The sequence below is a fragment of the Trachinotus anak genome, unplaced genomic scaffold, assembly GCF_046630095.1.
Source record: "Trachinotus anak isolate AG129_WGS33_773 ecotype Australia unplaced genomic scaffold, CSIRO_AGI_Tana_v1 ptg000001l, whole genome shotgun sequence".
Lineage (NCBI taxonomy): Eukaryota > Metazoa > Chordata > Actinopteri > Carangiformes > Carangidae > Trachinotus > Trachinotus anak.
Window position 1 is genome coordinate 2,252,124 of NW_027273852.1, and position 24,431 is coordinate 2,276,554.

The following is a 24,431-nucleotide window of genomic DNA, read 5'->3' on the forward strand; positions in this document are numbered from 1 at the left end:
CAGGGAAAGAAATGAAAAGGACAAAAAAAAAAGGGGGGGGGGGGGTGTTAATTACAAAGCAAGGGCAGATGTAATGAAGAGGAGTGAGATGGGCAGTGAAACAGACTCAAAGGCCATTAAAAGACCAAAATTACAATAAGTGGAAATGCTAAAATATTTTAACTGAATAATAAACTCAATTTGAATTTCAGTCCCAACATCAGAGAGTGAAGTATCAGCCTAAGGAAGCCTGCCCTGAAACTGCTGGATCGAATATAACACACACACACACACACACGCACACTAACACACAGTTACTACAAGGTTTTACTGCACTGCAATGCGGTGTGACATTGAGGATAATGACTGCACTCACGCACACACACCCACACACCCACACACACACACACACACACACACACACATATGTGACTGCAGAAAGACACCTCTGAATACACAACCCCCCCCCTTTAAAACTGAGATCCCGCTACATTGCCGTGAAGAAGACCCCTCATTATGCCGACTCTGATTTCAGACAGAAAACAGGCGTCCCAGAATTGGAAACACAACACACAGTAACACAACAGTGTCTGCTTCTGTCCCGCCAAGCTGGGTCTGTCTTCTACACAGCGGTCGATCCACTGCCGGCTCAAAGGTGGAACAACAAGGCTCCAACAATGTTAAAAAGCTTTTCTAGGTCATTTCTCATTGGACTACGTGGAGGAACCATAGGGACGCTGTGACAGGTGAGTGTTAGGGACTGCAGCAGTTTATGGCTGGCACTTAATAATGACTATGAGTTAGCAATAACACTGTTACAACATCCCCTCCTACCTAAAGGCAACAGAAGTTATTTGACACTCTTTAAAAATAACCCATATGACCATTCACAAAACAACTTCTATGTAGTTTTTTCTGATTTGCTGAAATCTCTTATTTACACCTCCAGTAGACAGGGAGACACCTAATGAATATTCACTCTCATTTTAGCTCTGTTTTGGTCTCCACCACTTCTTGAGTTAAATGTTATGCTCTGTAGTTGCTAAATGCATCACTGTGTTCACCAGCTGGTCACTAACTTTATTTATCTGTCATTTTGTGCTGGGCAAGTGGCATATAAACATTTTTACTTAAAACAACGAGGTTGATAAAGTGGAGTTGTGGGCTAAAGACATCATGCGTTTAAGATGCTAAATTTGCTCCCTGGAGCTGAGACAAACTGCACAGTCAGGTAATTTTCTATGGCTACATCACTATAGGCCGGAGGCCACTGATGGGTGCACCACGGTCAGGATCCGGACCCAGAGGCCGTCCTATTCAGACCCGGACATGTAACCTATGAATTATTTAGAATTATTAAATTTTGAAGACGTGTTTCTATTTTAACTGGCACAGCTTTTCTAGTCTTTATGCCACTGGTCACATGACGCCACTCAGCCAGTTATTGCAACTCGAGTCAGTTGGTGAGAAACACACACACACACACACAGTGAGACAATGTCGGAGAAATAAAGGAGGAAAGTGGGATGGATTTTTGTCTAACTGGACCATCTTGAATTTTAATTGAACAGCCCTGCTGTAGGAAATCCCTTTTATATTACACTTACTGACAGTTGCTGAAAAAAACTCAGCATTCCCAATTACTGCTGTGTGGTACACCTTTCAACAACAAACAACCACATTGTCATAAAACTTTGCTGCACCAGGAAAGTTCGAGGTCAAGCCGAAAATAAGCCATAAAAACTCTCCCCCTCCTCCTTCACCTGCTCCAGTGGGACTACGCAAACAGCTCCGTGCAAAGGGTGCCCATGCAGGTGTACATCTCACTGTGTGTGTGTGTGTGTGTGTGTGTGTGTGTGTGTGTGTGTGTGTGTGTGTGTGTGTGTATCAAAGAGAGTGAAAGTGTGTGTTCCTCTCTATCTGGGTCAACCATCTGGGGAGCTGCCAAGGCCTTGGTAAAGTGGGCAGCTGGCCATCACAGCTGGCTTGCAATCACAAACACACTCACACTCTCTCACACACACACACACACACACACACACACACACACACACACACACACACACACACACACACACACAGTGGAAAGCATAGAGCCACCAGGTAACATCTGCATTGCCACCGCCCAGAGCGACCATCCAGCGCTGCCACCGGAGCTCTCATTACGTTGGAAGCCGAGAAGTGAAAGACAGGACTTTGTGTGTTAGCTTGTCTGCGTGAGGACAAAATGCGTGAGAGTTAGTCTGACTGTAATTATGGTGGAATGTGTGAATGTGTGTTTATGTATGTTTGCATACGCAGACATGTTCCTCTGACTCTGGGTTCATTCTCATTGGATAGGAATGTGGAGTTCTAGCTAATTAACCACTTCCAAGATGGAGACTAAATCCAGCGTGCACTGCTTCTCCAACCTCTCTTTTCTTCCAGCCTTCCCGTCATACAATGGCGGTTCAGGCTTTCCCACGCACTCGCCTATTCAGTGGTTACAGATAGAATTACAACGGAGGTAGAGGAGAAGTAGGCCACAACATGTTGTGCTCGCATTTGTTTGTGTGTGTGTGTGTGTGTGTGTGTGTCTGACATCCTGAGTGTTTGAGATGACTCAACATAAAAAACCAGGGTCCAGTAAAGCAGGCTGAACCTTATACCTGGTAAAATGAGAACCTTTTGTAGGGAAGCCTTTATCAGTGTGACCTGTTCCTGGAGGACCAGCAGATGCAAACGCACACTCTTGAGGGAACACGTGCTCCATTCAATTTCCGAAGGCAATGAATGGTGTTATGACTTTCTAGCCTCTTTCACGGGCCTCACCTTGTAATATAACATATGTTAGGTTGTCCTTAAAATCAATTATGAGGACAAGTGCAGCGTTTCAATGTGAGACTGGAGCAACTGACTGGAAAAGCCCGTGGCTGTAGCGCAGCCAGGTGCAGGATAAAAGCTGACCCGAATCTCAAATGGAAAAATGTATTCAAACACTCACAAGATAATCTTTTATTACAATTGTGGGCTTTATCTGGTAATCCCTGACAAGCTGGCTCTGGGAAATTTATAGTAGCTCCAAACAACTGGGAGCTGGAGTCCAGTGAAAAAATATCTTTTTTCCATCAGGTGCTGTATTTAACCACCTGCTGGACTTCATGGAAAGACTGGGTTTCATGAGAGCTGTGCCCCCCCTCCCCCTCCCCCCTCCGCCTCTCCCCCTTCCCCCCCTCCCCCTTCATTAATATTAATAAAGCCAGTAGGTTTCCAATCTACACTCTTGGGACTAAATCAAGCGAGATCTGTGTGTGCCAAAGTTACCATACAGTTTGAGTTGTGCGGTCAATTCACCAACAGGAACAGTCTCCCTCTCCGGATTATAACCACTGAGATGTCACAGAGGACGGCCTCTTTAACCCCAAACTGCTCCGATACGTCTGCTCCGTGCTGCTTAGTGGGTTATCTGATGGCTCAGTCGTGTTAATGTGAAACAGAACAAGAAAACAAACAAAAAATTCAAAGAAGTCAAGCTGAAGTTTCCCCTTTTTGCACGAGAAGCAATTAACATTCACACTCCTGGAAAAAATGATCTTGGGAAAGCAACAATACCAGAACTGTAAATAAAACAAAGTGACAGCTTCCTGATGCGTTGTTGCCGGTGTCAATGTGCCAGGCCAGAGACCGCAGAGCGGGGAAGTGAGGCATGGGCAGATGTGCCTGTGGCGCCCAAGCCTCAATCCCTCTGCCAGCCCTCCCTTCCCCCCACCCACTCACCCCACTCCCTTGCTTTCCACTCTTTGTTTTTTTTCCCCCCCTCTTTCTCCCAATCCCCTTCTCGCTGCCTGACACACGCCAACACAAACATGGTTGTTTCCTTTTAGTGCAGCGTGTGTAAGTCTTAAATGATTGAAGGCTTTGCTCCCAGCGGCCGGCAGCAGAGGACTGCAGTTGCACCGGGCACCTCTCAGGTGTGAGTGTGTGCACAGTGAAGTGCTCCGCTGATAAATGCACGTTAGAAGAAAGACAAGACTATCTACAAAGAAGATGAAGTACGCAGCCCCCTTAAAACACACATGAGCTGTAGGCAGTGAGTCAGTATCAATAAGATAGGATAGTGGAACATCTTTCTGGGATTGCCATCTGGCCACGGCTGCCTCAGGCCGGCTCTAATATGGACCAGTGAACAAAGCTGGTCTGATTTGCTCACTGGCTGCTTTTTATCTGTCTACATGTCTGTGGAAATTTCTCTTTGCTGTCTGTGTGATCGCCTGTTGCCTTGGCAATCCCAAAAATGGTGCTGTTGACAGCTGCAGTTTCCAAAAACACGGGAGGCTGCAGGGTTTCTTTTCGAGGTAAAAGCACCTTCAAACAAGGACTTCTGCAGAATCAGGGACAAAATTCACGAAGCACTAATGAATCACTGTCAGAACTTTCAGGGAGAAAAAATTTACAATATGATTTCAGTGCTGTGCCATCCTCATCTAACTATCCACATTACATCAGTAAATCAGTTGGTGGAATAATAAAACCTAATGTAACACCACTTCAACATGTCATAGTTAGTCTCTCTTCATCTAGGAGGAATATTTTTCATGAACAAAAAAGACCATTACAGGCAAAAAATAAATAAATAAAAGGTCCTTTTGCTCTCACTTTCTGTTCTCCGTTTGTTTAGTCTTTGCTCTCTGAGAAAGATTTAAAGCCATTATACTGCAGCACTGCATTTGACATCTCCTTTCACCAGGCAAAGGCCATGGTTACATAAGGGTTACTATTTTAGATTTCGGGCAGTACTGCATCCCTAATAGCCACTTTTCAAGTGCACTTTAAAAAAAAAAAACAGCTGAGAGAAAATATTCAAGTTTTATTGTCCAAATACTTTCTTTTTTTAAAAATATTTATCCCTGTTTATTTGGCCAATCAAATTTCTGTATTAACAATATCATTATATTATTATTTCTGTTATACTTTAGTCAGCATGATGTACTTCTGGCTCATGGAAACTGCCTTGCTTTTTAATTAATAACTGTTAGACATCGTCATCTGGTTTTATGTAGAGCTGCACAGTGGGCTGACGGACTAATGATTCAATGTGGTACAAACTTGCTGACTTAGGAGGGTTTCAATGTCATTTGCCCATTTGGTTGTTCAAGGTAAAACAGAGACAGAAATAGACAGAATGAGGGGGCAGATAAACAGCGGAGACAACGAGGAAGGCAGAGAGCTTATGATAGAGTGGAAATGGCACTAGGAGCAAATGTAAATGTGAAAATGAGTGCTTTCAGGATGCGGGGAGAGAGGAAGGTGAACCAGCTGAAAAACAATTCACTGCCATCGGTGCCTTTTGAATCCTTTGCTTGTTTGTTCGCAATGAAAGAAGGTAGAGGCTCATTATCACTGAACACTTAAAATCCTGACCTACAGCATCTACTGCTGTCGAGTTCAACTACCACACAAAGTGGTAATTGATATAAAAGACCCACAAAAAAAAAGGAGGGGGGAGTGAAGGCTTAAACCAGTAGAGTATTCTTGTCTGCAAACAAAGTTATGTTTACATTGATAGTTTACATTATGTGTATTCTTCAGGCCTGAAAAATGTGGTGAATCTTTTTACAGTGGTGTTTCCTTTTTTAATATTTCATACTGTGCGTTGTTTACGCCCATGTGTGTTAGGTTGCAGTTTTCTGTTTGGACTTTGTTGTCACATTTACTTACATTTCTTGGCACGGTGCCACCGCCAAATGTTAATCAGCAGCATCACATGAAACCGGCAGCAGAGGTATGTATCGCGTTAGCAGATTATGCAAACAAACACGTTGGGCCCCCACTTGTAAAAACATTGCTTCATAGCGCTATTAGTGGTAAAAAAAAAAAAAAAATAATAATAATAATCCAAAGGGTGCTTTTATTGTGAAGGCTGTGTTTCGTCTGAAAGAGAAGACGGACCCAAACATAATGGGTACAAAAACAGAGACAAGGAAACATGATGAGGTTCAATTAAGACTCTTTTGGGCAAAAATGTGTATTTAGCTGCTGTTTATCTAACATGAGCCTTAAAACAGTACTTGTTTTTTTTCCTGTGACTTTACTTTGCAATGCAAACATAGATTGTGATCAGTCAATTAATCACTGTCAACTACTGAGCTGAAACAGACAGATGGTGACTCATCTGTGTGACACAGCGCCTGCATCTTTTCCTTGAAGGTCAACGTTTCATAAAAATGTAATAATTTCTTGACGCGAGTGGGTAGGCCTGTATTGAGGCGTGGCAAACAGCATAAAACACTGCAAGAAGCCGTGACGGGAAAATCTTTCATTGTAGTGGTGAACTGCTATTTATGACAAATACTAAAATGTGAACCAAGCTTCAGAAAAGGCACGCTGCGGTACAACTTTTTGGAGCTTTCTTTGTATTAATTACAGACAAGATTGCAAATCCATTCTGTGTAGGAGGCTGCAGCAAAGACTGTGAGTGTGTTTGTGTGTGTGTTGGTTCATGGGAGAGATTTAAAATATTTGTATCTGCATAAAAGAGAGAACTGAGAGGGAAAATCTGAGGTAACGAAAATGGAACTGCCATCATGATTAAATTTTTGCTGATGTGTTTCTTGAAATGATTTCAGCCCGATCCCTGATTTTCTGAAGTGGGGGGACTGTTTAGTGTAGACAGCCAAAGAACGTTTGGAAATCTGTAAATTGCGCCTTAAAGGCTACATTAGAGTTGCAATGGAGAAGCTCGTCCTTCTGAGCAGCGTCTCTGGAGATTCGCCCCATTTGCTCCAAAATCCCTTTTGTCAGGCATGGATGCTTCACTTCAGACAGGAAACAACACATTAGAACTTCAGAGGAAAATGCAAACCTCCTGAGGTTGAGCTGCCGGGCTCACCTATGCTCGGTCTTTTGCTTCCTTCTTCTCTCTTTGGTGCAAAGTGATCAGGCCTGGCTCCTCATTTTATGTTACGATAATTCAGTTAGGATTTTCTCTAAGTAAATGATATTTGTCAAATTTCTTGTCAGTCATCATCTCACAGTTTTCATTGAGCCTATGCTTCCTCTCACTGCGCACATGCCAGCGTACCGATTCTGAAATAATAACTTAAACCCAATTTGAATGCAAGACAGAGTCACTGGTTTGACAGAACAATCTATTAGAGGAACTTTCTCCATCATTTCCGTTTAAGCACATCATTGCTTCAATTATGACTCGCTAATCAATTCAAACAGGCCCTCGCTTGGCTTTTGGTGCTCATGTGCATTTGTGAGAGTATGGTTGTGTGTGTGTGTGTGTGTGTGTGTGTGTGTGTGTGTGTGTGTGTGTGTGTGTGTGTGTATGTGGTTTGAGGGGTATTTGTGGCACAGAGCAGCGGCAGATGTGAGTGGTAATTTGGAGCCCCGTGAGATGCTCTCTGATGTGTTACAAAGCATTATGGGTAGATTTGCTGTCATTGAACTCGAGTGGACTTCAATGACACAATGTTCTGTTCTCTCCTGCCACACACACACACACACACACACACACACACACATTTCGTTTTTAGCTGGCCTTGACCTTCTGCTTCACATTTTTGCGTGATGGTCAGACTCACCTTTACTGAGGCGAAAAACAAAGCTTTGTTCCAGATGCAGGGCTGCAAATAAAGTTCTCTGAGGCTTTATTTTGAAAACAAAGTCCCTTACACAAGCTGCAGAGTTTCTGTGTAAAGCAATGTTCACTGCTTTGGTGTGCACTCAATCATTTACTTACACTCTAAATCCCAAATTCTGAATGAAAACTGACGTGGCGGCTGCACTGCATGTACATACTGTACACTGTGTCACAGGCTGGCGCTGGTGTGACAAAACGCTCGGGGCCATGTTTATATAACTAGTTTCCGAACATGATGGGTCACACTCATGCTGCAATGATGACACAATAGAAAAAGAGACACGGAAAGAGAGAAGAGGAAAAAAAAAAACAAAGTGAGGTCTAAATGCTTAAACGCTGACTAGCTGAACAAGGTATGACTTATAGCATAAATGTGCTCAGGCCAGAAGAGTGGGCATGATACGCTGTTGATATCACCACACACAAATGGTGCTTGTAATTACAATGGAGTGCGAGGAGAGCGGGGAGGCCGCAGTGGAGTTGAAATGAAATGACATAATGGGACAAACTAACATCTAAAAAAGGTGGGAAGTGGCAGAGACAAGCAGAGGCAAACAGACTGTTGGCAGCAGCATTTTTGACATGAACAGACAATGAGGTCATGCGCTGCCAAGGCTGGTTTTTGTTGTTGTGGTTCTTGTTGCTGTTCACCCAGGGCCTTTCGACGTAGCATAGCTTTAGCCTTATTGATAATGGCTTACCCCAGGATGTTTGGTAGTGCTCATTTGATACCCACTACGTCTGCTCTGATGTGTTTCCTCAACTTCTTTCTATCCGCTCCTCTATCGCCTAAACAGATATGAAGGTAATGATGTTTACTCCAAACAATATAGAGCAACGCACACACAAAAACACACCAGCTCTGAGCCGGGGGAGATACAAAATGGGGACGGGAGGGAGCGAGAAAAAAGAGAAGATGCAGTCATCCGCAGTGCTAGGAGGAGGCAGGGAAGTGATTCCCTCCACTGAGACAACTGTCCACTCCCCCGTGAAAAGATACAAGATCAACTCCTTCCTTATATATGTATTATAATGATATTTACGTCAACAGTCAACCAAGAGTGCATAATGTCATCTGACTGCTTGAAAGTGCACTAAAACATGCCAGCAAATGTCTGTCATTTTCTGCATGCAACATTCAAGGAGAAGCCATTTGTCGTTCTATCACATCAATTTTTCATATATGGACCGAGCAGTCACACGTGGGCTGGCAGTCGGCTACATCACCACATGTAGCGAAGTACAGTACATGTGTTTTGAAGTGAGCCAAAAAAACTGTAGGGGCAAAGTAGTAGGTAGTTAGGAAACTGTTCTGTACAACTTTAGGTGTTCCCTGAAGGTATCCTCTTAACCTTCATCTTTCAACCACATTTCTTGATGTAGAGGTAATATTTTATCGGTTTGTCTTGAGCCAAACTCCAAAATCAACATCAGAGTCGATCAAGGCATTTTAATGGAGCTGTAACAGCTGTAACAGCTGCATAAAGCCTGAATCATTTTGAGCTTTTGTTTATAGCGACCCATTAAGCTCCGGGTAAAATAGCTGTCAAATCTCCCCCGTAGTGCTCTGTTAGAAACCCCTGAGCATTTCTGTGATGTGCAGCACTGCTAGTGCGGAGCGACATGACCAAATAAACTGCAGGAGGCAGTTTCAATTAATGCTAACCACAGCCAGCAAAGTGAACAGAGCTGCTTTCAGTAACAAAAAAATAGCATTTACCTCTCTTTCAGGCACATTTTATAGATGCAGAATGCCTTTAAAGGGACAGTTCAGGTTATTTGACATGGGGTTGTGTGAGGTAATTATACATGGTCAGCATATTACTTGCAGCATCTTTGGATCTGCCTGCACCCAGTTTGGAGAAGTAGACACCGAGTAGCGGCACAGAAGCTAAGTGATGGGCTGGTGTAGATGGGGTCAGCAGAAAAAAATATGATCAGTTTTAGTATATGCTCTATTTTGAATATTTTGCCATCAAACAGTCCTTTCCATTTTCTCTACCGCTGAACTACCACAGTACCACGCACAAGCGCACCTACAGCGCACACTGTATGCTACAGATGTTTGAGTCAGAGCTAAGCGTAGGTGCGTTTGGCATATTGCAATTCAACAGCTGAGAAAATGTAGTTCCAAAGGAAAGGACTGTTTGATGGCAAGATAAAGGTGTGAAAATATTCAAAATAAGTGCACACTTCACTGATATTTTTCTTTTTTTAAGTAGCTAAAACATTTTTTTTTCTGCTGACCCCATCCACAGCAGCACATCGCTCAGCTTCTGTGTTGCCACTCGTCTGTTTCTCCGAACTGAGAGCACATCGATCCGAATCTACCTCAGGTAATCACACAACCTCACACAACCCCACGTCAAATTGCTTTAAATGCTGCTGTTGTCTGAAAACTGTATCTGAACTTGTATTTTTGCTCATATTGAGGATGAAGAGGGGCTGTTCAAATCCCATCAAAACCTTCATGCAACAAAACAAGACCTCCTCACCATGGACACAATGGAAAACAAAACTGGGGACCATTCAGAGCCGTTGAATACAGTTATATTTCTGTAGTGGAAGTCAATAGGTTTTTCTCAGTATCCTCATTTTTTTTTGCAGCAGCTTTAATAAATGCAGCAAACACATGGTTTTCATACACAGCTACATGTCAATATCAGCGAAAAACAATCTTGACCACAGACCTTCTGTTCATCATGAAAACAAACTGAATTTTCACATACATATTCTATTTGTTTACAGCATTTATGTGGCTGTAAATAGAAGACCTGGACGAGCAGAGGAGCCCACAACAACCCACCTCCTGCCAACATACACAAAGCTGATAATGAGTGACTCATCAGTGCTAATTCACTGTGCTAATTTTATCAGCGAACTTCACAGGTTTGAAGAAACCTTGCTCGGGCAGAATGGAAGAACAGCACGGCGCTTAACACCAACACGGTCACACTGTCAAAGAACTGCCATGTCTCATGGTCACTGATATGTCGACACCCTTTAATGTAACACACAGTACATATTTTTGCTAACACACCGCAACTGACCAATATATCTGTGTGCACGGGACGCATTATTTCCACTATGTCTATTGCTGCACCAGCAGGAATACGCCACTCCTAATACAACACTGACAAGCTTTAAAATATGACATGAGTGCGAGTGCTGAGGTTTTTATTACTGCTGAATTCACCCACTCTTCCTTCCATCCACATTAATCCTGAAATAATGAACTTTGCAATTAAAAACTTGACACATTGGTAACCGTCGTGTCCAAGCAGTATGGCTCTCACTGCAGTGCCAGCCGACCAGCTGGAGCATTTGGAAATACAGCATGTGTGTTTGTGTGTGTGTGTGTGTGGTTGTGTGTGTGCATGTGTGTAGCAGTATGTCGATTTGGCATAGCTATTCCACTTATTTCAGTTCTTATATAATGGAGATCATTCCAGAAAAATGTGACCGCGAACTTGAGCCATGACGCAGTGATGTTGAAAGGGCCCAATGCCGCAGGGAGAAAACAACATCACTACACATCCACAAATGTTATTCACTCAGCGGAGCCAATTAAATACACACACAAGCATACACTTGTAGCGGTCCAAACACAGACTGCTGAACGGCAAATGAATCTTTAAAAAAATGACTGCAGATGGATCTGTAGCACTTTTAAAAGCTTCCTTACTTGCTTCATATCTGTGATTGTTTTCATCCAAGTATTCATTTTGACTGTGGTTCAGACACTGATCGATTATTCCAGTCTATGAAGGTAAAAAAAACCTGAAGGCACATTTCCACACAGATGAGAGACTTTAGGCCATGTTCATCATTTCAGCCAGCTGTATTTCAAACAACTAGAGGACAGATTCAAAATCATTAAATAATAAAGATTCTATAGTTTCAGAAATTCGACACCTTTTAAAAGGAGTTTTCTCAATACTGTAGGTAACTGACACACTCATTTAATTGTGTCAAAACCTGGCATTCAAGCTGTATAATTAATAAAATTAAACATCATCCACAGCTGATTAATTGCACTGGAAATGTGTTTACTGACGCTACAGTCAGGGTAGTGTTTGTGTGTGAGATAAAGAGACAGTGAGAGAACGACAGTGGGGGACAGTGAATCACATGATTTGAGGCACTGTGTGTTTCAACATCACCTATGGAGAGCAATCTGCCATGGTGTTAGGCTGCGGTTTTCCCTGCCAATGTAAATCTAAGGTGCAGAAATCTGGAAGAAACATAGTATCTGCTTAAACACCTAAAACCACCACCTGAGAAGCAAAGCAAAAAAAATCTAGATTCATCAATAATAAAATATCTCCTTCCTCACGTCAGTTACACTCAGGAGGTTTGCAGACACAGCATGACTTGTTCAGGTCTGACCAGATGCTTGTGGTCGCTCATGTTGGCAAACTTTGGATAGATTTAGCCGCATAATGGACATAACTGAAGTCAGTTTATTACATGATTGTTCTTTTCTACTTGGGTTACTGTTACACTATATTATACTATTAACTATTACCCTGTGATTGTTACTTGTGGCCACAGTGGCTGTTTTTCAGCTGAAGTTACATAGTTTGACTTAAAGTCATAAAATGTGGGTAAAGGAAATCCTCCTGGCATTATTCTTCATGATCACAAACCACACACTTGCTAAAAAAATAAGTCAAAAATTCTCTTTGCTTCAGCGACATATTGGCTGGAGTGGATTCCATGAACAGATTAATGAATCAGCATTAAAGAGGATGAAGATACAGTGGCTTCAGAAAGTATTCACACTCCTTCACTTTTCCACTTTAAAATACAACAGTAATAATAATAATAACCATAAGGACTCTTGTGGCACCAGGCAATGTGGGCCTTGCTTATGAAGGCCTCTCTAACAGAGTTTCAGAAGTCCTCTGCAGAGATCTCTCTGCACAGTAGAGTGGCTACACAGAAGTCTCTTGAGAAAAAGTCATAAGACAGATGGCATAAAAGGACTCTGAGAGCATGAGGAAAATACTCTCTGATCTGATGAGACAAAAATTAAACTCTTTGGGCAGAACTCCAAACACTATGTCTGGGGAACACCGGGCACCGCTCATCACCTGGATAATACCATTCCTGTGGGGAAACATAACAAACGACACTGGTCAGAATCAAGGGAAGGATGAATGCAGCCAAATACAGAGAGGTCCTTAAAGAAAACTAAGACTGGGGCAATTGGTCACCTTTCAGAATGACAATGGCCTGATGCATATAGACAAGACGATGCTGGAGTTTCTTCAGGACAAGTCTCTGACTGTCCTTGAGTGGCCCTGCTAAAGTCTAGAGTCAAACCCCATAAAACAGACCTAAAGATGGCTGTTCACAGATGCTTCCCATCCAATGAGAGGGAGCTTGAGAAGATCTGCCATGAAGAATGGGATCAACTGCCCAAATCCAGGTGTGCAAAGCTCGTAGAGACTTACCCAAGAAGACCCGGAGCCGTATTTGTTGTCAAGGGGGCTTCTACAAAGTCCTGCACTAAGGTTGTGAATACTTCTGCAAATGTGAGACTTTTTTTGAGATGTTTTTGATTTCTATTAAATTAAAGAATTTCTAAAAATGTGTTTTCATTTTGTCATGGAGGGTTATTGAGTGTAGACCCATCAGCAAAAACGGCAATTTTATCCATCTCTGAATCTGCCTGGTTAATGCTCACTCTGTAGTAAACTAGACAAATGTACTTAGAAGCTGACTCTTCTCTGACCGACTGGAGGACTTCAAAACCAAGCAACTCCATTATTTCATCTGATTCTATTAATGTGGAAGCAGGGCATATTTGTGATTATGCTTGGTGCAACCATACTATATCTGGTTTAATATTATGTACACCACTAACACGAGCCTCAAGTTTAATTAACAGAATAACTGGAACTGCAATAGAACAAATCATGACATATTTAAGATTGCTTTGGAGATAGAAACAGTACAAACAGACTAATGGGTCAATGGCTCTTATGAAGCTGTAATAGAGAAGAGGGGATAAGGTTGGGTTTACCTCCACAGCCCTGCCACTGAGACAGCTGGAGCACCTGTGTAATAATCTATCCTAGCCCTCCTGTCCATTTACCTGCTCCTCCATTCTGCATGGCTGCCCCTGCTCCCTGACTGAAAGGTTGGCTGTGTGGTGGCAGGGGGCGCTTAGCTTATTGAAAACCTGGAGTGCACACAAACAGCTCATGCATGCACAATGTCTGATATACACTCCATCTCTATTAATATTTGAAATCCTGCAGCTCAATCTCTTATCACTCCCTCTCTCCCCTCCCTCCGGTTCTCTCAGAGCAGCTCTATACAATCCATCTTGTTTGTATTGACTGCTCCCTCAGTGAGGCAGGGGGTACTCAGTGATTCATTGAAGTGTAAAGTTAAAACCTCTGTCATCATCCATGGTTGCAAAATGCTTTCTGAAGCCCAATTTAGACGGGATTTATATTCCAGGGGTTGGTGGGTGGTAGAATATTAGCCACGCTGCTTTGTAATGATGGCAAGGGTTGGAGGTTAACCTGCAGCACGGTGTATGGGAGCAGGTGGAAAACACTGTCATTTTCTCTGCCATCACATGACCGCTCCTCCTTAGGTCAGAGACGGATAAAAAGATGCAAACAAGGTGGCCGCTTGAGAAAATGCAACTGCTGTCGTTTAGCAGCAAAGTAGGTTTGATGTGAAAATTTTCGATGGAAAGGCTCACTCCCCTCTCACAAGGAAACAACGAGCTTCAGTCCATCCAACGACCAAAATGCACACATTTGAGAAAACAGTGAAATCTGTATTTACACAATGACACAATAAACCACGTGTCAAACTCTGTCCCAAGCTACAGGTCAATCATGTACAAGAGTTTTTTTTATTATTTAAAGGTTCTGTAAATGTGATTTTAAACAATAATATAGCAGAAAACAACTCCCAATGAAAAGAAGAAGAAGAAGTAATGCAGTAGTGTGACATAATTGTGATTGGCTGAGAATGGCTACATCACCATGGAGATGCTCATGATGTTTACTTCCTGCAAACTAGCCTTTGATCAGCACATCAGACAGCAGCTGTAGTGTCAAATTTATCGACTCTAACGTCCTCTGACTCTAACAGTATTATCAAAATCTCAATCTGGCCAAAAGTAATATCCAAATCGCGGGAGCTGCAGTTTTTTTGATAAAGGTAAAATGAGTCATGACATAACATAAATGAGGTGTTGTGGTGTTACAGATTTTCCCATAATCGGACTGCTGAAACAGCCAGGTTCAAAACATTTCTATCCCTCTGCCTCTGAGTTAATCTGACGCACCTTACTCGTTTCTGTATTTTGATTTTCTTTCGTTTTATTCCCATCTTCTTAATTTGTGTTTTAAAGCTGTATTTCTCAATGAATGCTTCTACGTGTTATGTAAAGCACTTTGAACTGCCTTTGGATGCGCTCAATAAACGATCCATTGTGTAGAGCCGTATAAGTCAGATATAAAATGTAGCGGTATCCGTGCACACAGTGAGTGGTGATTGGCCTGAAACGTTGGTAACATCACATCACTGGACACTGATGAAAGCTTTGGCCAAACTGTCTGTGCGAGTTACACTCCTCTGTGTATCATTCGAGTAGACTGATGAAAGAAATAAAATTGCGGTGCCTTGAAGTCGGGTTTTCCAGCCCTTTAGCTTTGGTGTTTACACCACCCTGTTTCTTCTGATGTTCATGGCTGTTTGAACACACGTACACGCAGATTCTCTGAGGATTTTAGTGATAATGAGATGAGTGTTATTATTTTTTTTAGGCCTGAGCCAGTTTCCATGTTAAAACCAATTCAGCTTGTTCTACTGCAGTGAAACACCATTATGTACACGTAGAGGCACATAAACATGAGAATATAACGTGCACATTCACAGAGTCATACACACACACACCTCGACAAATGCACAACTATTCTTTCTTCATCATACACACACTCTCTCTCACAGCCTCCCTATATCCAGACTGCTAATTATAGCCTGCCCATTAATCAGCAACAGCTGTAATTATACTAATTCAAGTGTGTAATCTGATCAAGGTGAGGAAGATCAAATCACAGCCTTTCTCTCCTGCGAGGCTTTAAGGGGGTTTCAGTTATGGTGGAGACAGCAAAGACATTGTAAAGAAAATTGGTTTAGACCAAAACAATCTGATTTGACTCGGTACGGTGGCTGATTATTAGGGCAAAGCATGCACATGTGTAAATAAAGCTATCTGTTGACTGCAAGCCGCTGCGGCTGCTAATTCCCTTTTATTAATTCAATGATAATGATATTTTTAGAATCAAAATTAGCCTAGGAGGAATGGTCGGCCACCTACAGAACCACAGTGACAAATATGCAGTCATCTACCAATGTTTGACTGGGATTTGTGTAAATCTGTGTTTTGAGTATTTTTGGATTTACTGTACAAACTAGGGTTTCCAGTGGTTTATAAATAAACAGACTGAATTTCAGGCTGTCATCTACATTGCTTGTCTTGAGTTGGAGACCACCCCCCCCCCCAAAACATAAGAGTGTTTGTGCTGTTTCAGTGGTTGGTATAGAAGGAAAACGCAGAGAGATGGTGTTCTCTACAGAACAAAAGAACTAGTAGAAACTGCTGTACTAAGTGTGAATTTGAGTGACATGCAGTGCAAGTTTTTCCTGTCTGCTTCTCTGTTTCTTCCTCATATTTTGTGTAGGGTTTATATTAGATTTCAGGACACAGTGTCATGTTGAGCCAAACTCTAAATGCCAGACCCTTATTAATTTAGTTGTTGATTAAAAAGTCCAAACCAGACTTGATGCCAGTGTGACCGTAAACGAGCCTGACACACAGCTGACCACCTCGCTCTGTTTTATCTTGCTGAGGTAACACGATATTCCTCAGCCTCTTATGTGGTCTGTGTTTGCCGGGAAGCTGTTTGCTGTTGTGCAGCGGTCATATTTGAATTTCAGCGTAGCTCTGTGTGCACACACACCGATCTGAGTTGTGTGTGTCCGACTGAGGAGAGGCTCCAGTGTAGACCTTAAATTAATGCTTAGAATGACAGATAACTAATGCAGACATGCATGAGGGGTTTTTATTACTGTGAAGAGCACTGTACTGTTTTATCTGTCTGTCTGTTAATACTGAATGAATTGGATGGCAGATCAGATGGGCTGATCTGAGGTAGATCATCATGCCAAGCTGGTGTTAACTGGCATTCAGAGATCATTTAACCCTCATATACAAAACCTGAAGAGGAAAAAATACCAATGAAACATTTCCTTGAATTATTTTTGGTAGGCCTTGGGTCAAGTTTGTCATCCATGCTGGTAAAAAAAATGTTCAGAATAAATTGCATCACTGAGCTAAGATGACAATACACTCGTATATACTCATAATAAAAACAATAATGCACCACTGACACATCAGCATACATCAGTTTGTCTGATACTAAAGGAAACTTTTCCAAAAGATGACGCTGTACCAGTCAAAAGTTTGGACACACTTCTCCGGTGAAGTGACCGATACTGTATGTTTGAGGTTATTTAGAAACAGTGTCTCCATTATATAGTTTATCCACAGAGATCAGGCAAATTCATATTTCATCTGTAAAATGTCCCACTCAATATGTATTTGATTTCAAACAGAGGTAGAAAAAAGCAGCCTCTAACCTCTGGCCAGTGGCCGTTGATTTTGCTGAAATAGCAACTGTTGTTGACAGGTTTCATTAGCTGCAGCTTGGACACGCCGTCTCTGGCTGAGCAAGTTTAAAACAAGAACATATAAAAAGAAATATGAAATTAGATCACGTTAAAAGACTGAACAGGTTGGACTGTTTTTCACTGAATCTGTTTTCAAACAGGGCGTTTAACATTAAAAAGGCTTTGAGTAATTTGGAAATACAACACTATTTTGGAATAATGAGTTTGGCTGGGGTAAACTCACCCAGGTCCAACGGAGTAGGACGGCCATTAATGCTGTCCTGAACTCTGATACGCATCAAGCAGGACTGGCTCACATGCAGTAGAGGAATAATACAATGGATCTCCTCAACTGTGCTTTCATAACCACAAAATAATGCAAAGTAATAAGCGACTGATGTACTGTCTGGTCAGTACAACGTCAGTGTCACTGCTGTAGTAACAATTTGCAGCTTACATTAGAATATGCAGTAAAAACACTATTGCTTGTGCTTTTGCTCTAAGTTCTCCAAGTGCTTTTGCTGCAGTTGTGGTTTCGGAAAGATGATAAAAAAAAAAAAAAAAGAGACACCAGCCTCTAAACTCTTTATATAACCAGCGTGTTTCTAACTACAGCCCCACGCACATCACTTCAGCATGTGGAGGAATCCAAAGCTTAACAGGGCTGAACAAGTTAACAGTTCGTCTATGACTGGACAGTCAATTTTTGGCAGAAGGATTTAGCAAACAGTCATTTCCTTAATAATTAAAATTAAAGGGATCCTACTTAGAAATGTTAATCATGTTCTGCGTTTCTGTTTTTAAAGAAAGAATACGGCCACTTTAAGTGGCGTCCGTATGGGTCTCCCAAATCCAGCATCAGTCAGGCTCTATGGGACATTCTGCTTCATACATTAACAAAATGCCACAAGTGTATAATCATACCCACACTGACTATGTATACAACGTGTCAGCATTGAATAATAACACCTCCGATCATCACTTATTCCAGAAGTACACACAACTGATTTTACAGTGCAGATACGTAAACACAACCCTGCCATTGTAGTAATATGAAGTTTAATCACTGTTCCAGATGCACCAAGTCCCATCTGCAGTTTGCACAGTGTAAAGCAGATGTCACTGAGACAGTAAGCAGACTGACTCTGCTGGGTCGAGTCTACACTATCAGTGACAGCAGTCGCTGTTGCAGCTTCCCCTCGATGACTACATTGTTTTTGCATCTGGTCGCTGCTCCCACTTTCAGGTTCCAAGACAAATGTGGGCTTTGATACCAGATCTGTCTGTCTCCTGACTGGTCACAGGCGCAGATGGAGGGAAAACTGCGTACACGTGTACTATGATGTACTTCTGTATGACAGCGAGCAGGCATAAAGAAAATAACTGCGAGAGAAAGTGTGAAACAGATCAACAGTGTGGGTGCCGAGCGTGAAAGAGCGCAGGTACGTTCCAGATGGATTCCTTACATGTAAATACATGCTAATCAGTGTGATGTAGTGTTGTGAACCACGCTGACTGCTGGATCATACAGAGCATATGTTGTTAGAGCATCTGAAGAAAAAGACAAAACACAGAAACATAATTCTATTACAACATAACGCAGAGTTTATTCTAAGATATTTTGGAAAGCTGATGTTGATTTTCACATTAGACCAAATCCCTGAACTCGTAAAAGAGTCATAATCAGCAGCTTTCCAAAAGCAACTTTAGAGGCAAATGATTTATGAGGATTAAATATGAGAGGAGGATAGAGAAGATCAGTTCATTACAATGAACTGATCTTAAAACAGAGGCTGAATGAAGGCATTCGTATCTCTTTTAAAGGCAGTAAAACTACTGCTGTATCATCTTTAAGCTGTTCCTTTTGTCCACTTGGATTTTGGTGATCACATCAGCTTCATCTACTGGTGCAAACCTCAGCCCCAATGTAAAAACACCTCCCACTCTCTTCTAACCCTGTCGGCAGTGCTTGGACTCCTGGGAGAAAACTTCCAGAGCTGATCGATTTTATGTGCTAGCTGGACAATGGAGACCACACTTGCTTTCTGCTTGTAATTTGGGGACCTAGAAACACACGGCCGTCTGTTCCACCAGTGCCAGATGGGTCGGAGCCCCCCTGGACTGGTGTGGGCAGTGGACAGAGGTTTTCAAGCTGTGAGGTGAGAGGGAGGGAGGACGTTACGTGAAAGGTGACAGGTGCATGATTTGGTTCACTTATCCACACAGTCTGCACTTGGAGCTGTGTCAGTGGTCATGACACACAGCTCATGTTCATTTGAATTTAGCGCCCAATTCCTGCAATTTGTAAAAAAAAAAAACTGCATTCTTTCTCTGAGTAATAAATCAGTCCAATCTGAACACAAAGACATGACAGATATTTTTGGATTCAGTGAGACACACATGAAATATATGCAACTATCTCCGATGTCAAGTACAAATAAACCAAATTAAACTCAATTAGAAATCATCTAATCAAAACAAGCTCTATGGGTCAAGTGTAAACAGGAACTGCTAACAGATAAATTCAGCACTAAATTAATGGTGCCAGTTTGCCAAGAGGTAAAGAAAACAAGGGTCAAGATGCAGCCCAGAGCTGATTAACTAACTCCGTGGTTGTCTTGCCCCAAGTGTCCAACACTGGAAAACCCCTCGGTGTATAAGATAAATTGCAGGTAATCACTAACTGGCAAATGGTTGAAAAATTAAGTAGCAGACGCTGATATTATATGATACTAAAAGTGATACTATCCCTTTAATCATTTCATGGGGCTGAAACTCAATAAATGCCTCAGCAATAGAATCCAATGCAATGTGGCCCCTCACTAGTGTGGGTCAGCCCAGCAGATTATCAAAATTTCAACAAAACCTCCATACTGCAGACCAGAGGGTTGGCCAGGGCATTTTCCAGCCACAAAGAATATTCTCTCTCAGCTTTATACTTTTTTATGACACCACAACACACAATGCTATTAATTATAAGCCCCACTTGTGAGATCAAAGATCACTTTTTCTCCCATTCTTCCCATTTCATTGGTGTACTACTTAGATGCACAAAAAAATATTTGCCCTTGTCACAGATGAGATATGGCTGGCATATTTCCTGGTGGCATGAAGACTGAATAATTGGAAGCAGCCACCTTTGCAGCAACAACGAGAAAAAGTTACTAAATGAGGTGTGTTATTATTGCACACGGGTCTCATCTTCCATCACTTAGTGAAGACCTGGCACTATAATGTATCATAGCCATTGAAATATCTACAACAATGCCACCAAGACAAAATGTACTAAGGAACGTGTGATAGTGCAAAAGTGTTTATCTCAAAATGCATAAAAGCACCAGAGAAACTGTTAGAGCACTGGAGCACAACGTCTCAGTTTTCCTCACCTGAATTTTCTTGCTGGTCCTGAAATGATACTTTCGTAGAAATCTCTGCATCACAAAATTAATCTACCTTTTTACACCTTGTGTTGTCTTTCAATAATAAAAAAAAAATGAATCAAAACACTATGAGTATAAGCAACTCACTAAAATTCCACATAAAAAATAACAGCGGTGCCACAAACTTGTCAAAAGCCCATCTCGCTCCACTGCCCTGCAGCAGCACATCACAATCCGGCCGGACCAGGATCGGCCGTCTTGCCTACGCTGCACTAAATATTCATTACAATAATGGAGGTGAGGTGGAAGCAGGAGGGTGCGATGCCACAGGTTGTGTTTCCAGCCTCACAGGCTTCAGAAATGTTGCTGCCATAAACACTCACAAATGTCAGCACACACACACACACACACACAGAAAACAAGACACTGGCTAAAAATTTTTGCGTTACCAGTAATGGAAATTAACAGCAGGTTTGGCCCTCATGAAGGGCTGTTTGACAATGTAAGCAAACAAATATGTGCTAACGTTGCCAAGTGCAAAATATGAGTTGTGTGTGTTTGGGGATGATACAGAGGCTAATGCTGGCCATGCTGTCTGTAGGTTGAGAGTCTCTGCTCTTTACAGGAGTGGAGGATGAGGGAGGCCGGACGGTGGAGACAGGCAGAGCTGACAACATTGTTTCTGGGCTTTTTCTCCACCTTTAACCTTGTAGAAATAAAAAAAAAGGTCCTCCTGAAGAAAGCATGGTGCCATCACCGGAGTGCCACTGGGCACGGCCCTCACCTGCGGTGATCAGAATCCTCTCAACGTGGCCCTCCTCCTCTACCTGACAGTCCTTCCCCCGAGCACCCAGCAGGAAAATGCAGACTACTTAAGAGAAGTGCAAGGGGGGCAGTAAATGTCTCCTCTTGTCAATAACACCACCTGTGTCTGAGTTTTCCTTGACAATGAGAATCACTGCTCCATGCTACTTAAAAAGAAAAAAGATGGTAGTGTCATCTTAAACTTACATTTGGTTTTTTTATAATACATTTTAAAAAGAGTCGTCAAAACTGATGCAGCGACGGCCAAGACATCCTGACTTTTAGCCTATGATATAGGTCAAGCTCCAAAAAACACAAGATCCAACACTTCCCATAATGCCTCTTGACAGTGTCTTTTGTTCTCCTTTTGAGGGAGTACACCTTATTTTCTCCACGGCCACAGGCTGTGTTTTTACACGCTGCCTAACACTCCCAGTGATGAGTAAACCGACTGTCATCTGAGTAAGAAAGGGACATGGGGAGATACTGTATGCACAGTATGTAAATGTATTTCTATGCATTATCATTAATCATCTTAATACAACAGAGCAGGGGTTTTGAGATTCAAATGAACTGGTAGGGGGGGTAAATGGAGGAGACAGGCAGAGAGAGACAAAAAGGGATGCAGGAAGAGTCGAGGATCCCCTGATATTTGAGCTATGCTAAAAATAGCCACAGTGGAGCTGAGATATGAGTTGTACTCCTCAAAGACCTCGGAGAGCGAAGAGAGAGACGGAGAGCAAAAACTGCATATATCCACTCCACTGTGAAGCTGAACACTGGGGATGGGAAGTGAGTTGGGATCTGGCGCACGTGTAAGTTACACTACTGTTTATGAACTCTGTCTCGCAATGAACATGAGCCCTCCTCATGTCTGAATGATTGGTAATGTTACCCCTCACTGGGCCATCAGTCCCTGGAGAAACTCCAGGGTTGAAAGAGTCATGTAGTCAGCAGACTCAGGCTGAGGTACAATACTGAATTTGTCACAGATATCAGGTGTTTCTGTTGACATGACTGGATTGAGTTGATCAAAGAGGGAAAACCGGGAATGGGAGGTCCTGCTGCCAAGTGCTGTGGCACTAATGTCACCTGAAAACACCTTTTGCATGTTTGAGATCTTCATTCTCTCCTCGTGCTTATTCCTTGTTCGATCATACTCCCAAAAATAGGTCACATTGTGTATGAGTGCCAGCTAAATGTCACAGTTCTGAACTCACCGTTCCACTGAGTAATCAAAGGGGTTTATGTGCCAATCCTCTGCAGTCCTCAAACGCCACACAGCTCCTGCAGGAAAAGGAAAATCATTAATATATCTGAGATGAGGCTCTGTACATATTGTCTTAAAAATACATCGGAAATAATAACTAAATAAATATAAATATTTGAGTTGATGTTATTATTATTGATTCCTTCAAATATGCCTGTAAAAAACTGTAATTGATTAACAGGAGTCTGGTTTAGAGGGATCCTGCATTAAAACCTCTACACCCAGTCAGTACGGACACCCTGCTCTTAACTGTGGTGCTGATATCAGGCTTGACTAGTGTTACTGAATATCTGCAGGCAGCCAGTAGGACGTCACCACAGCAGAAGAAGAAACCGCTGGCCGACACCCTCCTGACCCTGCCCCAGGCAGCTTGACTCCAACCAGCACCAACCACATCAATACCACAACACAACGGCTCTTAAAACAGTGTGGCAGCGAACGGCCGAGACATCCAGAGGCGTGGGAACAGGGAACAGATGCTGCCCCATCGTCCAATCACGTTAGTGACTGCCATCCCATTGTTACAGTCACAAGGACAGAGGGATATCTCGAAAACAGAAAACGGAGGTGACACTGGCAAGGTTTAGCCTGAACAGAACCTGAGTGGCAGGCTTCTAAATAAATTAACGTCAAGTAACTTGCCTCACATTGCCCAAGTAATCTGCCCTTCAACCGTGACAAACAGAGAAAAGAGAAAAACTCACAAGTTGAGGCATCACAGGAGTTGCAGCAGTCGCACATTTAATGCTGATACCAGGTAACATACATGACCAATTGAAGATCAATAATATATATATATATATATATATATATATATATATATATATATATATATATATATATATATATATATATATATGTTGAAAGCTCAGAACAAAATGTAAAAATGGTATGATCCATCTCAACCGAATTAGATTCACTGAAAAAAAACCTTTACTTTCTTTAGTAAATGCTGCAGACCGTGGGGTATCCAGCTTGGGCATATGGTCAACTTAGTTAGAAAAAAGACTCCACTCTCCATCTACTGCAACTTCCAATGCCCTGTGGATAGCTGTGTGTGTGTGTATGTGTGTGTGTGTCTCCATCATCTGTATTCAACACATCCACCAAGGTGCTCTACGACTCTCCGAGCTGCCACGAGGATCCCTTGCACAGGAGTCACCTTCCACAAAGTTAGTTTCAATTTACATAATTTTTTCATGCAACATGTGCATGTTCCTATGAATTAATGGCTTTAGATCAGAAACAGTGACCAAAAGCATACAGCTAAACACATTCTAATAAATCATAAATTCAAACACTTCTGCTGAGTACAAGCCTAAAATCAAACACACCGTTCAATGCTCTTTATATTTACATGAGCTGTATCTGGCCCACAAGACTCAGCACTGAGATGAATGACCTTCACTGAATCCAAAATACCAATAAAGGAGGAACGTCTTTACATTTACTAACCCCATGCAGTATGTACCTGCTGTGATATGACATCATTTTCTAATCATTTCCAGCGGCTGAATGCAGGAATGTTAAGAACAACAAGAAGTCAGCAATGAAAGTGGAGCATCTGCGTACTGAATGTGCACGAGCTCTGGCTGCTTTTTTTGGTTAATATCGTGAAAGATTTGTTACATAAGTCAGCTGGGAGTTGCTATGACTCACCTTGTGT

General features: G+C 42.1%; 1 protein-coding gene and 1 long non-coding RNA gene across 3 annotated transcripts in view; one reads left to right on the plus strand and one right to left on the minus strand.

The window, feature by feature from the left end:
- adarb1b (adenosine deaminase RNA specific B1b) overlaps positions 1-24,431 on the minus strand; it is a 108,483-nt gene that overhangs the window by 49,273 nt on the left and 34,779 nt on the right. Inside the window, exon 2 of one of the 2 annotated variants that reach the window (XM_071490626.1) lies at positions 22,716-22,782. The gene's annotated coding sequence lies outside the window, so the exon portion shown is untranslated. Of the gene's footprint in view, positions 1-22,715; positions 22,783-24,431 lie in introns of those variants that run through there. The other variant, XM_071490533.1, reaches the window with a different exon arrangement.
- On the plus strand, positions 22,201-24,227 carry LOC139628758 (uncharacterized). Its single transcript, XR_011692857.1, has 3 exons — positions 22,201-22,310; positions 23,062-23,522; positions 23,712-24,227. It is a non-coding gene; the product is annotated as an uncharacterized lncRNA (long non-coding RNA).